We start from the raw sequence: 15804 nt of genomic DNA, 5'->3' as shown, positions 1-15804 counted from the left end.
GCTTTCCAGAACAAGATTAAGTTCTATACTAGTGGGGGGTTGAGAGGGTGTCCCTCAAACCGGCCTGCACCCTCTCCAAGCTGGGACCGCTCGGGGGATATCTGACTAACGATTTAGGCTCGATCCCACAACCAGTAGTCGGACATCCCTCTTGCAATCTAGGACTGCTGGCTTCTAACCATTCACCTGCCTGCCTGCCTGATTGCCCTAACCACTCTGCATGCTGGCCTGCTCACCCCCACCTGCCCTCCCCTCAGGCCTGCTCACCCCCAAATGGCTCCCCCTGCCGGCCTGTTCACCCCAACTATCCCCACAACCGCCAGCCTGATCACCCCCAATGCCCCACCACCACCACCGGCCTGATCACCCACAACTGCAATCCCATCCTGGCCTGATCACCCACTACTGCCCTCCCCTCTTTGCCCCTAACCACCTCTACCTAGGCCCTGCCACCATGGCTGTGTCCAGAAGAATGTCCAGGTCTCCTGGGAGGTCTCCCAGTCTGATTAGCATATTACCCTTTTATTAGCATATTACCCTTTCAGGGCCAGCTGGTTTACCCTGAAGGGCATCCCAGATCAGGGTAGAGGTTCCCTTGGTGGGCAGAGTGGCCTGGGCAAGGGGCCTGTGCTAGTTTGAAGTCTAGTCACACCCCCATTGGGGCCGGGGTCCCCACTGGGGATGGTGCCAGCCTGGGCAATGGGCTGGGGCAGTTTGCAGACCAGCCTGGGTGAGGAGCTGAGGACTGTTTTCAGACTGGCCACATCCCCTTTGGGGTAGGGATCCTGGCTGGAGTGCCTGGTCAGCCTGGGTGAGGGGCTGATGGCTGTTTGCAGGCTGGCCAAGCCCCCCAGTGGGGACCCTCACCTTGTGGGGGTGTGGCCAGCCTAGGTAAGGGGCCAAGGGACATTTGCAAGCCCCTCCCTCAGCGGCCAGCCCAGGCAACCCAAGCCTCCAGCAGGTATTCCATTATATCTTCTAGTAGAAATCAGAAACAACAGCCCTCTTTGAAGCAGGGACTTGAACTGGCTGAAGGACTCCTGGTCCCCGACCTTCAGTTTGAAGTGATATCTGGGCTCTGAGCCATTTCTCATCAAGGTTTTTACCGATAGCAACTGTTTCCCCTAAGAAAAAACATTTTTCTGGTGCCCTCCAATGAATCCTGGTCTCCAATCTCTTGGATACACACACATGTTTTTATCTGGTGCCTCAGGAGACATCATTCCGAATCTCCCATTTGTCTCTTTAGGTAGACTGCGTCCACCTCGGACTTTTAGGCTTCTCATGCTTAAGAGGTTGAGAAACATTGCATAAAGGGAAAGGATGCATTCTAGAGAATTGTCGTTGTTGAATGGTTGGAATTTAGTTTTAGTTTTTTAAGTCCAGAATCCCAAAAGTAGGTGGCAAAGAGCTAAATTGTGGCAGTTTTTCTCAAACTTTTTTGCCCAGACCCACAGTAAGAAAATCATATCAAATTATCAAATCCTATTTCAGGGCACGCACACACACACACACACACACACACACACACATCTCATAAAAGGACACTCCTATTACTCCGTATTTTCTAGTTATTCTATTTTAATCCATTCAATTTTAACCCACTTCTAAAGTATTTTCCATGTCCAAGTAAACCATTTTACTATACCAGAGAGCTGTAATGCTCCATTTGAAAAGCACTGCTGATCTATGGCTTCCCTCCCATCTCTGCATTAAACGTGCAAATAAGAGTCAGGAGGTACCACATTGAGAATAAATATTTCCTCCATCATATTCTCATCCTTCACAGGGATTACAGTTGCCCCGAGGTTTTTTTTTTTGTGTGTGTGTGTGTGTGTGTGTGTGTGTTTGTGTGGTTTTTTTGTTGTTGTTGTTGTTAGAACAGTCTTTGCATTTATTTCAGGGCTCAAGTTCCCCTATAAGCTTCATTGATCGAAAGCTGAAAAGCCACTTGTGGTGACCGGGTGCCAGCTGGAATCACAACCATCCCTTTCACAGAGCCAGAAGACAGACAGACGCCAGGAGGGAGCGGTGAGTTTGTTTTAGGGGATGGATGTGGCTAATCACAGCCCAGGATCACCTTTGGTTGAGACCTCACATATTTCTGTACACAGTGCCCTTCTCCTTTCTTGCCTTGTTTTGCTGTCCTTCCAGATTCATCATTTTCACAGTAGCAGGAGCAGTGTCAGAAAAACTGGGAAGGAAGAGAGCAGAAGCTCTTGTCCACAATTCCTGCACCACTGAGAATGGATTTGGCTGGTTCTTCTCAAACTGTGGAGTGCGTTCTGTTTGTTTCCTTCCCCCGCCCTCAAGTTTATTTTGGTCATTAGATTCCATGTACAAGTGAGATCATGTGATAATTATCTTTCTCTGACTGGTATATTTTGCTCAGGATAATACTCTTCAGGTCCATCCATGCTGTTGCCAAAAGTAAGAGTTCTTTCTTTTTTATTGTTATGTAGTATCCCATTGTGTAAATGTACCAAGGCTTTTTTTATCCACTTATCTCCTGAATCTTAGCTATTGTACATTGTGCTGTTATGAACATAGGGGTGGACATATGCTCTCTGATTGGTATTTCCAGTTTCTTAGGATATATTCCTAGATGTGGGATCACTGGGTCAAATGGGAGTTTCATTTTTTAATTTTTCAAGGAAACTTCATATTGTTTACAACAGTTGCTGCACCAGTCTGTAATCCCAACCGTACTAGAGTTCCCTTTTCTCCACAGCCTCGCCAACACTTGTCCTTGGTTGATTTGTTGATGGTAGCCATTCTGACAGGTGTGAGGTGATACCTCATTGCCATTTTAATTTGTATCTCTCTGATGATCAGTGACTTTGAACATTTTTTCATGTCTCTTCACCATCTGTATGTCCACTTTGGAGGAGTGTCTATTGAGGTCCCTTGACCATTTTAAAAATAGATTGTCTTCCTTTTGTTAAGTTGTATGAGTTCCTTATATATTTGGGAAATTAAACCCTTATTGGATGTATCATTGGCAAATATGTTCTCCCATACAGTGGGCTCTCTTTTCATGTTGTGGATGGTTTCTTTTGCTGTACAGAAGCTTTCTATTTTGAAATAGTCCCATTTGCTTATTTTCTCCTTAGTTTCCTTTGATCTAGGAGATGTATCTGTAAACATATTGCTATGAAAGATGTCCAATATTTTGCTACTTCTGGATACTTCTATAGTATCCAAATGTAGGTCTCACAACTTACATTTAAGTCTTTTATTCATTTAGAGTCTGTGCTTATTTACAGTTTCTTTTTTTTTTTTTTTTTTTTTTTTTTTGGCATATATTTCATCCCTTCACTTTCATCCTGTCTGAGTCCTTTGTTCTGAGGCAGGTCTCTTGCAGTTAGCATATATATGGGTCATGTGCTCTTATTTATTCAGCTATCCTATGTCTTTTGATTGAGGCATTTAATCCATTTACATTTAAGGTTGTTATTGATAGGTACTTATTTATTGACATTCTTATTCTTTATCATTTCTTCTTCTTGCAATGCGAGTTTGGTGGTAACACATTCTTTTAATCCTTTTTTGTCATAAATTATATTTGAGCTTTTAGATAATCTTCTCATCTATCTAGTAATAGGGTAATATGCAAATTGGTTGGGATGCCATCATGTAATGACTGATCTGTAGGCTGTATGTGCAGCAGATGCGGGTGGGTGGGGACTTGTACCACCCGGGACATGAGGCTCACATCCCTGCCCCCAGCAAAGGGCAAATAGCAATATTAAAATATTTCCTCTAATTCCCTTTTAATGTGCACAAATTTCATGCACCAGGCCACTAGTTTAACTCATAAACTTATAGAATTGAAAAGCATTACCCTCATTATATAGACAAACTCAACACAGTAAAATAATTTGCTTATATTTATATAAGCCTCTTTCTAAGCTGAGGGAGAGAGTGGTAAAACAATGATCCATAGACCAAATCTGGGCTGAGGCCTGTTTTTATAAATAAAGTTTTCCCTGGAAGACAGCCACACTCAATTGCTTACATGTTGCCCATGATTGCTTCTTCCCTACAACTGCAGGGTTGAGTATGTGTGACAGAGACCATCTGATCCAAAAGCCTAAAATAGTTATTCTCTGGCCCTCACTAAAAATGTGAGTGTAAGAAGACCAGGAGGTTGTACTCACTCAGAGAAGTGGTAAAATAGCAGAGAAATGATGGCTAATAACAAGTTGTAATACGTGCCCATAGGTCTAATTATGTTGTGTAAAGATTGAAGAGAGACAATAAACTAAGGATTTAGATGTCAGATGTGTCATTCATGTGGTTATTTAGAACTCACAGAATGAAAATGGGATTTGGGGTGGGGAGGAAGGTCATAAACTCAATACTAAACTCTTTTACAACGTACAGGAGAAGTTAATAGCAAAAAAGAAAGGTGGTGATGGGTATTAGCAAAAGAAAAATGATCCTCAAAAAGAGGCAGAGTTTTACAAAAGAAGGTGCTAAGGTGAAACCAAAAGTGAGTTCCATTTCATATTCCATATTCCTTATTTAGTACCCTCCAGCCCCAGAATGAACTGATTTTCCCTCAATTTTTTCCAGTATGTGATGCTTTTCCTTTAGAGAATATATCCCATAAAACTATTTGTTGTTCTTGTTTTAACAGCTTAATTGAGCTATGATAAATTCACCCATTTTAAGTGTATAGTTTACCGACTCCATAAATTTCCCAGTATGAAACCATCTCTAAAATTCCATTTTAGAACATTTTCATCATCCCGAAAAGATCCTTCATGTCCATATGCAGTCCCTGCTCATTCTTACTTCCAGCCTCAGGCAACCATTAATCTGTCTTAGCACCTTCACAAAAGAATTAATTGATTATAAATGTAAGAATTTATTTCTGGCTCTGAGTTCCACTTTATTGATATAGTCTCTCCATAAGATCAATTTGGAGAGAATTATCATTCTAACAATATTAAGTCCTCTGATCCATGGGATATCTTTCCATGTTTAAGGTCTTATTTAATTACTTACAGTAATACTAGAGGCCCAGTGCATGAAATTCATATGGGAGGCCTTCTCACAATCGGGACCTCTTGGGTAGGGTCCCAAGGCCTGGCTGGCAATCAGGGCCTCTCAGGGCTTTTCTTCCTCTGGCTGCAGGCAGCTGGCCCCACCCCTGCCGCTGCCACTGCTTGCCATCTGTACAGTGCTGTCCCTCCTACCCTGCCACCAGTTGCCTCCCTCTGTGGTGACAGGTATGGGATGCGATTGCTTTGCTGGCCTGGGCCCCCCTCTGGTGGGCAATCACGGGCCAGCCCCACAACCACCAGTGTCACTGGCCAGTGGCCTGGGCCTCCCTCTGTGGGACAATTGATTGTGGGCCCCCCATCAATTTCCCTGTTAAGAGTGGCCTGGGCCTCCCTCTGTGGGGCCATTGTAGGATAATGTCAGGGCCGCCCAATTGAGCACATCGCGCCCGCCTTGGCTAGCCTGGCACCAGGGTGTGTCATAGTGTGGTGGTCCGGAAGGTCATCTGGACAGTTATTTGGCTGTTCAGTCATTTGGTCGATTTGCATATTATGCTCTTATTATTATAGATTTTTGTAATTTCCAGATTATAAGATTTTTACTTGCTTTATTTAATTTATGGATAAATATTAATTATTTTGATGCTACTATAAATGGACTTATTTTCTTAATTTCATTTTCAGATTATTTATTGATAATTATAGAAATACTGTTAATTTTTTTGAATATTAATCTTTTACCCTAGAAACTTGAACTTTCCAAATAAAATTAATTCCCTTAGGGAAATCTTTGGAGTATTCTGTTCTATATCCTGCCTTTCTCAAACCTCTGCTATTGCTGCAGAACTGAGGACAAGGACAGTAGCCCACTTTTCTCAGTGTGAGACTCTAGCTTTGCAGACAGATCTTCTCAACTCATCTCTCCCAGCAAGTAAGTTGGCATAGGGGTGATGATTATCCTGCCACACCTGGAATAGTAAGGGCAGGGTGGGAAAGGTTAGACTCAGCCACTTTGGATTAGTGCTTCTGCAACATGAAGCCAGAGTGAGAAATGATGGTGGTTTGGCCCTTCTCGGAGATACTTTCTACAGGGGGCTGGGGGAAAGGCAGCCCTGTGTTCCTGGTTGTGCCACCAGAGTAGTTTCTGTCATTCTAATTGGGAAGGGGAGACATATTTTTTGGCTCAAATGCCTAGATCTTGCTATTCTTACCAATATTTAGATTTGTTTTAACATGTTTATTCATTTGCTGTATGCCTTCACAATAATTTCCAGAGGCTTTAAGTAATTGTTTGTTTTATAATTTTCACCAGTTATGGTTCTCTCCCTGGGAGGAAGGTCCAAGTTGCCCCTCACTCTGCCATTCTAAGAGCTGTCTCTGGACCGTTACTGTTTTTTTAACTCATCCCTGAGCATAGGGCTTTCCTGTGGCACTCTGAACCAGGTCACCCTCCCGCTGCCGCTCATCATGGCCTCTGCTTCGTGGAGCTGGGTATGGTATGGGAGCAGCCCTGAGAGTGTCAGAGATTCCACTCTTCTGATCAAGAGTCAGTAGTTTTCCTCAAAAAACAAACAAAAAAACTATTGCATTTATTGTATGCATTTGGTTATTTCCAAGATTCTAGAATGGTTGTTTATGATAATTTTGTCCAGCTCCTTTAGTAGGGGGGATTTCCCAAGGTTTAATACTCCTGCTCTGTAAGTCATGCCTAATAGTCTGATTTTATACTTAGAATATTCCTTAAAAGATGAACTATTGATACGTTGTGGAAAAAAAACTATGAAGATAAGTCATAATGCCTGCCCACATTCATTAATTTTCCTATCTTGTTCCTTTTCCCACTTACCCGCTACATCAGACCAGGTTCTAAAAATACTGGGTGCTCTCATTCACACCTTCATGGGTTTGGTCTTCCTCTTCCTTCTCTCTAGATCAGCCTTTTTCAACCACTGTTCCGCGGCACCCTAGTGTGCCGCGGGATGTTGCCTGGTGTGCCGTAGGTGCAGACAAGACAAGAATTTTATAATTTTTCACTATTTTGTTTACTTAATATTTCATAATAAAGTAATTATAAAATACTTTCTTTGTGTTTATTTGATTCCTATTCAAGAGAATTACTTTATATGTAGTCAATATAGGCACAGAGTTAAATTTTTTAACATTTTCTAATGGTGGTGTGCCTCGTGATTTTTTTCATGAAACAAGTGTGCCTTTGCCCAAAAAAGGTTGAAAAACACTGTTCTAGATTACCCTTCACTCTCTTTTACCAAGTTAATTTCTACCTGTATCAACCAGAGTCCATGAAAAAACAGAATTCATACACTAGCTATTTCAAGATAGAAGTTTAATTAGAGAACAGATGTTGGAGGATTTAAGAAGCTGAAGGAGGAGGAACAGTGGGATACCTGAGACTAACTGCAGAAGGAAGCTACCACTCCAGAGCTGGAGGACACAGGGAAGCATAGGTGGCGGTTTTCAAAATCCCTACACTTCAAGGAGGGTCCCAATGAAGTAAGGCTCAGGAAACTTAACAGAGGGCACTGCTCTGTGGATGCTTACAATCAAAAGAGAGGTCAGTGAAAGTAGTTCTTGAAAAGCCCAAAGAACTAGATGCTACTGCCAGGAAGAAAGGCCTTTTACTCATTTTTCCTGGCAGAACAGAAAGCAGAGAGGAAGGAACCGTCCCTTCTCCTTTCAGCCCCGAAGTCCCTTTCTCGTGCCCTTTAATGGCAGACCTAGCAAGGGTGCAGCACACCTCTGCAAAGTCCCAGCCCCAACGTCCCAAAGCAGAATAGAGCTAGTTTGGATTTGCAGGACAATCGCTTAATAATAAGCACAGTATCCACCTGCCTACATATACCTCAAATGTCATTTCTAAGAACACCTCCTGGACATCCTTCTCCCTGGTCAAGGCTGGAGCCACTCCTTTGTGTATCATAGAACACCAACCGCAATGTTATCATTGCTCTTATCATAATGTGTGTGTTTGCCTCTTTTTGTATGTGACCCAAAGTCAAGAACTGAATCTTTTATTCCTGTGTCCTCTGTGAATTAGATTTCCATGCTGTGTGATTTGGTGATCTATAACAATAAAAATTTACCATCTCAGTTTGTGTGTCAAGAATTCGGGAGTGGCTTAGGAGAGTGGTTCTGGTTCAGGGTCTCTCAAAAGGTCAGCTAGAGATGCCTTGTCGCCTGAAAGCTTGACTGGGGCTAGAGGATCCCTTTCTAAAATAGTTCACTCCAATGGCTGTTGTCAGGCAGCTTCATTTCCTCACTGTGTGGCTCTCTCCAAAGACTCTTGACATGGGTTAGAGTCCTCATGACATGGCAGCGGTCTCCCCCCAAAGCCAGCACTCCAACAAAGAAAGCAAGCAAGCAAGAAACCATGATGTCTTTTATGACCTAATCATACGCTTCCACCTAATTATATTTGCTACAAGCAAGTCCAGTCCAGTCCCCCTCCAGAGGAGGATCAAAAAATGTGTGGACTTAGTTTAAATGCACCCTCTGCCCAGCACCGTGACTGACATGTAGCATGTTTTAATGAATGAATGAATGTCCTCCAACTGAATGAACACTTAGAAGTCTATTACTTCAGAATTATGCTTTAAATCAATGTTCTAGAAAAAACTTGGCTAGTCATTAATCCTAACCAGGTTAATAAGAAATATACTTTTTTATATTCATTGTGCACTGTTCCTCAACCTCTTGACTTGTTAAATGAAAAGAACAAAACAAACAAACAAAACAAAAACAAAAACAAAAACAAAAAAGATTCCTTAAGTTCTAAAAGAGGAAAGCCAGCTCCATAGCTCTCTGTCAGTCAGGATCTGGATCCTCATGAAAATAGCTGTAGATACTTAAATAACTCACTGGACCACATAGTTATCATAGCACAGGCAGAGCAGCAACTAGCACACAATAGGTGCTCAATAAAATTTCGTTGAATGAGTAGTATTTTGTACTGAATGTATCTCCCCAAAATTCACATGTTGAAATTCTAACCCTCGCCAAAACCGGTTTGGCTCAGTGGATAGAGCATCAGCCTATGGACTGAGGGGTCCAGGGTTCGATTCCGGCCAAGGGCATGTACCTGAGTTGCGGGCACATCCCTGGTGGGGGGTGTGCAGGAGGCAGCTGATCGATGATTCTCTACCATCAATGTTTCTAGCTCTCTATCCCTCTCCTTTCTTCTCTGTGGAAAAATCAATAAAATATATTTAAAAAAAAAAAAAAAAGAAAAGAAAAGAAATTCTAACCCTCAATGTGATAGCATTATGAAAGGTCTTTAGGGGTGATTAGGTCATGAAAGTAGAGCCTCGTGAATGGATTAGTGTCCCTGTGAAAGGAACCCTTGAGAGCTCTCTGCCATCTTTCTGCACATGAGGACACAGAAAAAGTCTGCAGTCTGCCACCCACAAGAGGGCTGTCACCAGAACCCAACCATGCTGGCACCCTGGTATCTGACTTCCAGTCTCCAGAACTGTGAGAAATAAATGTAAGTTGTTTATAAGTTACCCAGTCTGTTGTAATCTGTTATTAGCAGTCCAAACAGGCAAATGAGCACATACTTTAGAAATGGGGAGCTTAGTTGTTCTTATAAAGTTCAACCTTGTGTTTGAGTTTCTGAAGCATGTGTGTTTTTGTGATAGTCTCAGCCTATCATTAACCCAAGTGTGGTTGGACCAGCCTTTGTGGTTACTGCTCTGATTACAAGACACTCCACAATAACCATCAAAAACGTTAAAAATAAATAAATAAATAAATAAATAAATAAATAAATAAATATTTATTTATTACTGCAGGACCTGGAACTCACACAGCCCACTTGGGGCCACATAGCAAAGTCATAGTAGAGAGAGTGTGGGCCTTGACTTCTGCTTCTGGTCGAGAGTGGGGGACTAGGGTTTCTCAGGATCCCTCCTTATTGGTGAATTTAAAACATAAGAATGGGAATTTAGAACAGAGGGGAAAGAAAAAAAATGGTCAGTTACAAAAATTGACTGAAATCTAAACAAAGGCGCTTCAGTGAGGGGCAGTGGCCTTGGTCTTTAGCTAGTCACACGGCTAGCAATGTACTTTCTCAAGATAGCATCTTTGAATGGGCAGCAATCAAAGCTCAAGCCAGGCACTTGTATGGATACTCAATGCAGGAGCTGCCCCCTGGTAGTCCTTATGCCAGAAACTGGGCTCATGGCTGGCAAACACAGCAGTGGTGGCAGGAGCCATCATTCAGACAACCCCCGGACTGCAAGAGGGTGCAGGATGGACTGAGGGCCCCCTCAGTGCACAAATTCCATGCCCCGGGCCTTTAGTATAATATATTAAACAATGAATTTAGGACACAATTGGTCTTTTTTTTATGTTTTTACTTATTCACAGAGGAAGAAAGAGATAGAACATCAATGAGAGAGAAACATTGATTGGCTGCCTCCAACATCTCCCCCTCCACTGGGGAGCCCACAAATGCAACTGGGGCATATGCCCTGATGGGGAATTGAACTGGTGGCCTCTTGGTGAACAGGACAATGCTCAACTAATGCACACCAGCCAGGCAGAACAGGTCTTTTAGTTAACAATCCAGTCAATTTCAGTTATACCATGTTACCTTTTGAAAAATATCTATACATATAAAAGGCTAATTTGCAAAATGTCCCCTCAGGAGTTTGATCAGGAGACCAGGAGTTCAATCCCTTGCTATAACATGTGCTGACCACAGGGGGCAGCATGGAACAAAGGAAGGCCCCAGCCAGCAGCTGGCAGCCAGCAGCCAGGGAAGGAAGGCCCCAGCTGGTAGCCAGAAGGCCCTGGCTGGCCCTGATTGCCAGCCAGGTCTAGGGACCCTACCCATGCACGAATTTCATGCACTGAGTCTCTAGTTCTAATATATAAAAAGCCAGGGGCTGTCACGACTTAAACGACCAGACGACAACCAAACATCAGGCTATGTGGGGCAACCAGGCTGGCAGGGGTGTTAGTGAGAGATGACCAAATGACTGAACAGCAGGCTGGGTGGGGCAACCAGGCCTTCAGGGGGGTCAATAAGCAGCAATCAGACCAACTGGGAGGGGGCAGGTTAGCAGGGGGGCAGTTAGGATAAATTTGATGGGTCTTGTCATGGCAGGAGGGAGCCTCATTCCTCACAGGATCGGCCATTGGTCAGCTTGCTGTCAGTGGCCTGCCAGCAAGGAATCCCATTTCCCTGCACCCCGGACCCTAAAATATTTTCTCTAATTAATTCTCTTTTAATGTGCATACCAGGTAACTATTATGTGTGTGTATATATATATATATATATATATATATATATATATACTTTTTTTGTGAGACCATGGATCATATTTCAAAATAAATCAGAACTGATCTGGATATACATATTTTAAAATCTGAGAATAACATAATTAAATGATGTTTAGGGGGAATTTTACCTACCCCAAGTTAAGGGTAATTATCGAGCTGTGGAACTTTCACTGTAAAGATGCTGCCAGTGGCTTCAAACAAACAAAAGCAAAAATGCTGCTGTGTGTCAGGAAGATGATCTTGTAAAGGGGGTGGGGGGGTGAACCTGCTTCAGGAGAGAAAAGGTAGGAAACTGTCAGGGCCTTAGAGAGAAAGGACCTGTCCTTTCTGAGGTCCAGAATGTGCTACAAATTATAAAGACAGGAATGTTTGTCCAAAGATGTGGAGATTCTTCAGAAATTTAAACAAAAGTGCAGAACTGAATAAGCCTGAATGCTGGGCAGTTCTCATAAGATGCTGTATATTGTGGAACACTGGAATTAGAACAATGTAAATTCAGTTCTTAACCCTGCCAATAGCTCATCTCTTCTTCTGCAAAATTAGAATGATAACAACAAACAGGTTTGTCAGGAGATAAATGTTTTAGTGCAAGTACAGGTCCCCAGTACCTTGTCCATGCTCCATAAACAGTAGCTTTTGTTAGAGTAATGTGGTGTAGGAGGGGGCAGTTCTGATGAGGAGCTTCTAATTTTGACCTTCTTAGCCCTCCTCTGAGTCCCTGGATTTTGACTTTCTCTTGTCTTAACATTTGCCACCTACACATTCTACCTTTCTGACATCAGATTATAAATTCTCTCTGGCATACCAACTGTCTCCCACCTACACTGTACCCATAGCCATCAGTTCAGGCTCCCCATGTCCTGCTAACACTCAGAGTTAACTAGGAGGACTTCCGAGATGTTGTCACAGGGTTTTAAAAGGTACATGTCTCTTCATGCTTGAACATCTTTGAACTTTTCAAACATCTTTATTTTTAGAACTGATATATTGAGTATTGATATAACCCTCAGGAAAGTGTGACTTTCAGTGTGATAATAAAACATTTATTGTGTTCAGAAAATTTTTAAACTTTGGAAAAGTTTAAGACACAAAAGTTTAAGATCATGAAGATGTTGCTCCTGAAACATTATAATTGGACAGATTACTGGGAGGTGAAAATCAGTATTTCAAATTATTTATCATACTAGAGGCTCAGTGCACAAAATTTATGCACAGGAGGAAGGGTTGTCACTCAGCCCAGCATGCACCCTCTCAAATCTGGGACCCCTCGGGGGATATCCGACTGCCGGTTTAGACTCAATCCCACAGGCAGTTGGACATCCCTCTCAAAATCCAGGACTGTTGGCTCCCAAACACTTGCCTACCTGCCAGACTGATCACTCCCTAACTACTCCCCTGCCAACTTGATTGACACCTAACTGCTCCCCTGCTGGCCCTTTTGCCCCCAACTTCCCTCCCCCGCAGTCCCAGACATCCCCAACTGCCCTCCCCTGCTGGCTTAGTCACACCTAACTGCCCTCCCCTGCTGGCCTGATCATCCACAAGTACCCTTCCCTGCCAGCCATCTTGTGGTGACCAGCTTCTACCACATGGGGGCAGCCATTTTTGATCAAATGGGGGCAGCCATCTTGTGCAACAATGTGAGGGTCAATTTTCATATTACCTCTTTATTATATAGGATAACTGGTTAAAATAATATTTTAGAGAATAGCAACCTTTTTTAAAAAAATCATCTCAAAGGTATGGTAAAACTATTTTATATATCTATTAGAGGCCTGGAGTATGAAATTTGTGCAGGGGGGTCTCCAGCCCAGCCTAACTCTCTCCAATCCAGGAGTCCTTGGGGGACGTCCAACTGCTGGTTTAGGCCCAATCCTGCAGGGGACTGCTGGCTCCTAACCATTCACCTGCCTGCCTGCCTGATCACCCCAATTACCTCTGTATGCCAGCCTAATTGTCTCTAACTGCCCTTCCCTGCTGACCTGATCACCCCTAACTACCTCTGCTCTGCCCCTGCCACCATGACTTTGTCCAGAAGGAGGACTAGACAACCAGAAGATGTCTAGTCCACCAGTCTAATTAGCATATTACCCTTTTATTAGTATCCTATATAATAAAGCGGTAAATATACAAATTAACCCTCATGCCCTCACAAAGATGGCTGCCTATGACCAGGCCAGCAGGAGGATTAGTGAGGGACAACCAAACGACTGAACAAGCAGGCTGTGTGGGGCAACCAAGCTGGCAATCAGGCAGGCAGGCAGGCAGGTGAGCAGTTAGGAACCAACAGTCCCAGATTATGAGAGGGATGTCCAACTGCCGATTTAGGCCTAAACCGACAGTCAGACATCCCCCAAGGAATTTCCAGTTAGAGAGGGTGCAGGCTGGGCTGAGGGAACCACACCCTCCATGCATGAATTTCATGCACCGGGCCACTAGTTACTAGTATAAGAAAATGCCAAACTCTTTTCCACAGTGTCTGCACCATTTATGCATACACCATCAGCAATGTCAGAGAGTTTCTATGGTTCCACATTCTTATCAACATTTGGTTCTGTCAGTTTTTAAAAAAAACATTCTGGCCAAAACCAGTTTGGCTCAGTGGATAGAGCATCGGTCTGAGGACTGAAGGGTCCCAAGTTTGATTCCGGTCAAGGGCATGTACATTGGTTGTGGGCACATCCCTGATGTGGGGTGTGCAGGAGGCAGCTGGTTGATGTCTCTCTCTCATCGATGTTTCTAGCTCTCTATCTCTCTCCTCTCCCTTTCACTCTGTAAAAAATCAATAAAAATATATTTTTAAAAATAAATAAATAAATAAACATTCTGATAGATATGTAGTAATATGTCTTCATAATTTTAATTTTCATTTCTAGCTCTCTATCTCTCTCCTCTCCCTTTCACTCTGTAAAAAATCAATAAAAATATATTTTTAAAAATAAATAAATAAATAAACATTCTGATAGATATGTAGTAATATGTCTTCATAATTTCAATTTTCATTTCCCTAATGTGATGATATTGAGCATCTTTTTATATTTTACCATCTGCATATCAGCTTTGGTAAAATGTTTAAATTTTGCCTATTTTTAATTGTATTGTTTATTTTATTATTGAGTTTGGAAGGAATATATATTCCCCCATCCAAGTCCAAAGGCAAGGGAACCAGAAGCACTGACGGATTGAATGATATCCACCCACATGAGTGAGGACTGAGGGTGATCTTTACTCAACTTACCTTCATCAGTAATCTCTTCTAAAAACACCCTCACAGATACACCCAGAAATAATGTTTTACCAGCTATCTGGGCAGCCTTTTAGCCCAGTTAAGATGACATGTAAAATTAGCTATCAAAGGCATAAGTCTGTGTAACTGTTACCATCTGACATTTCTAACATCTGATTTTCTCTAAGTCTGATTCTAATGATTGCTTTGCTCCTTTACTGGGAATTCTTTTCCTTAAATTTTTATCTATTATCAGAAATAAATTTTAGAATAGTATAGACTGAAAATTAACTGCTTTTTATTGTACATAGAAATAGTACAACTCTACTCCTAGGCCATGAGTGTGTGGGGAAAAGGGGAACTTCATTTACTCTAGTTAGGAGTTGAGCTGAGTTTGGGGTTTTTGTTGCTATGGTGACCTAAAATTCACCATCAGCTTTAAATTTCTCTGGAGTTACTTAGTGCTTAGGGTGGGGATTATTTTTAAATATATATTTTTTTAATTTTTCAATTAAAGTCGATATTATATATTTTAAATATTTGCATTGATTTTTAGAGAAAGAGGAAAGAAGAGGGAGTAGGAGAGAGAGAGTGTGTTGATGTGAGAGCACAGCATTGATTGGCTGCCTCTTGCATGCTCCCAACTGGGGATCAAGCCCACAACTAGGGTATGTGCCCTGATTGGCAACCTTTTGGTGCACAGAATGATGCCCCACCACCTGAGTCACACTGGCGAAGGCCATACAATCGATAGAAAAAGATATAATACAACGTAATACAATATTATATTAGTTTCAAATGTTTAGCCCAGTTATTAGACATTTATACAACTTACAAAGTCATCAACCTGATAGACACAGTATCCATCTGACATAGTTATTACAATATTATTGACTATATTCCCTATGGTATAATTTACATCCTCATGACTATTTTGTAACTACCAATTTGTACTTCTTTTTTTTTAAATATATATTTTACTGATTTTTTACAGAGAGAAAGGGAGAGGGATAGAGAGTTACAAACATCGATGAGAGAGAAACATCAATCAGCTGCCTCTTACACACTCTCTACTGCAGTAGTTCTCAACCTTTCTAATGCCTCAACCCTTTAATACAGTTCCTCATATTGTGGTGACCCCAACCATAAAATTATTTTAATTTCTACTTTGTAACTGTAATTTTGCTACTGTTAATGAATCATAATGTAAATATCTGTGTTTTCTGATGGTTTTAGGTGGGTCGCCTAAGACCATTGGATCCTTGA

Source organism: Pipistrellus kuhlii, unplaced genomic scaffold, assembly GCF_014108245.1.
Source record: "Pipistrellus kuhlii isolate mPipKuh1 unplaced genomic scaffold, mPipKuh1.p scaffold_m20_p_9, whole genome shotgun sequence".
NCBI lineage: Eukaryota > Metazoa > Chordata > Mammalia > Chiroptera > Vespertilionidae > Pipistrellus > Pipistrellus kuhlii.
Note: the sequence above shows the minus strand (reverse complement) of the source record.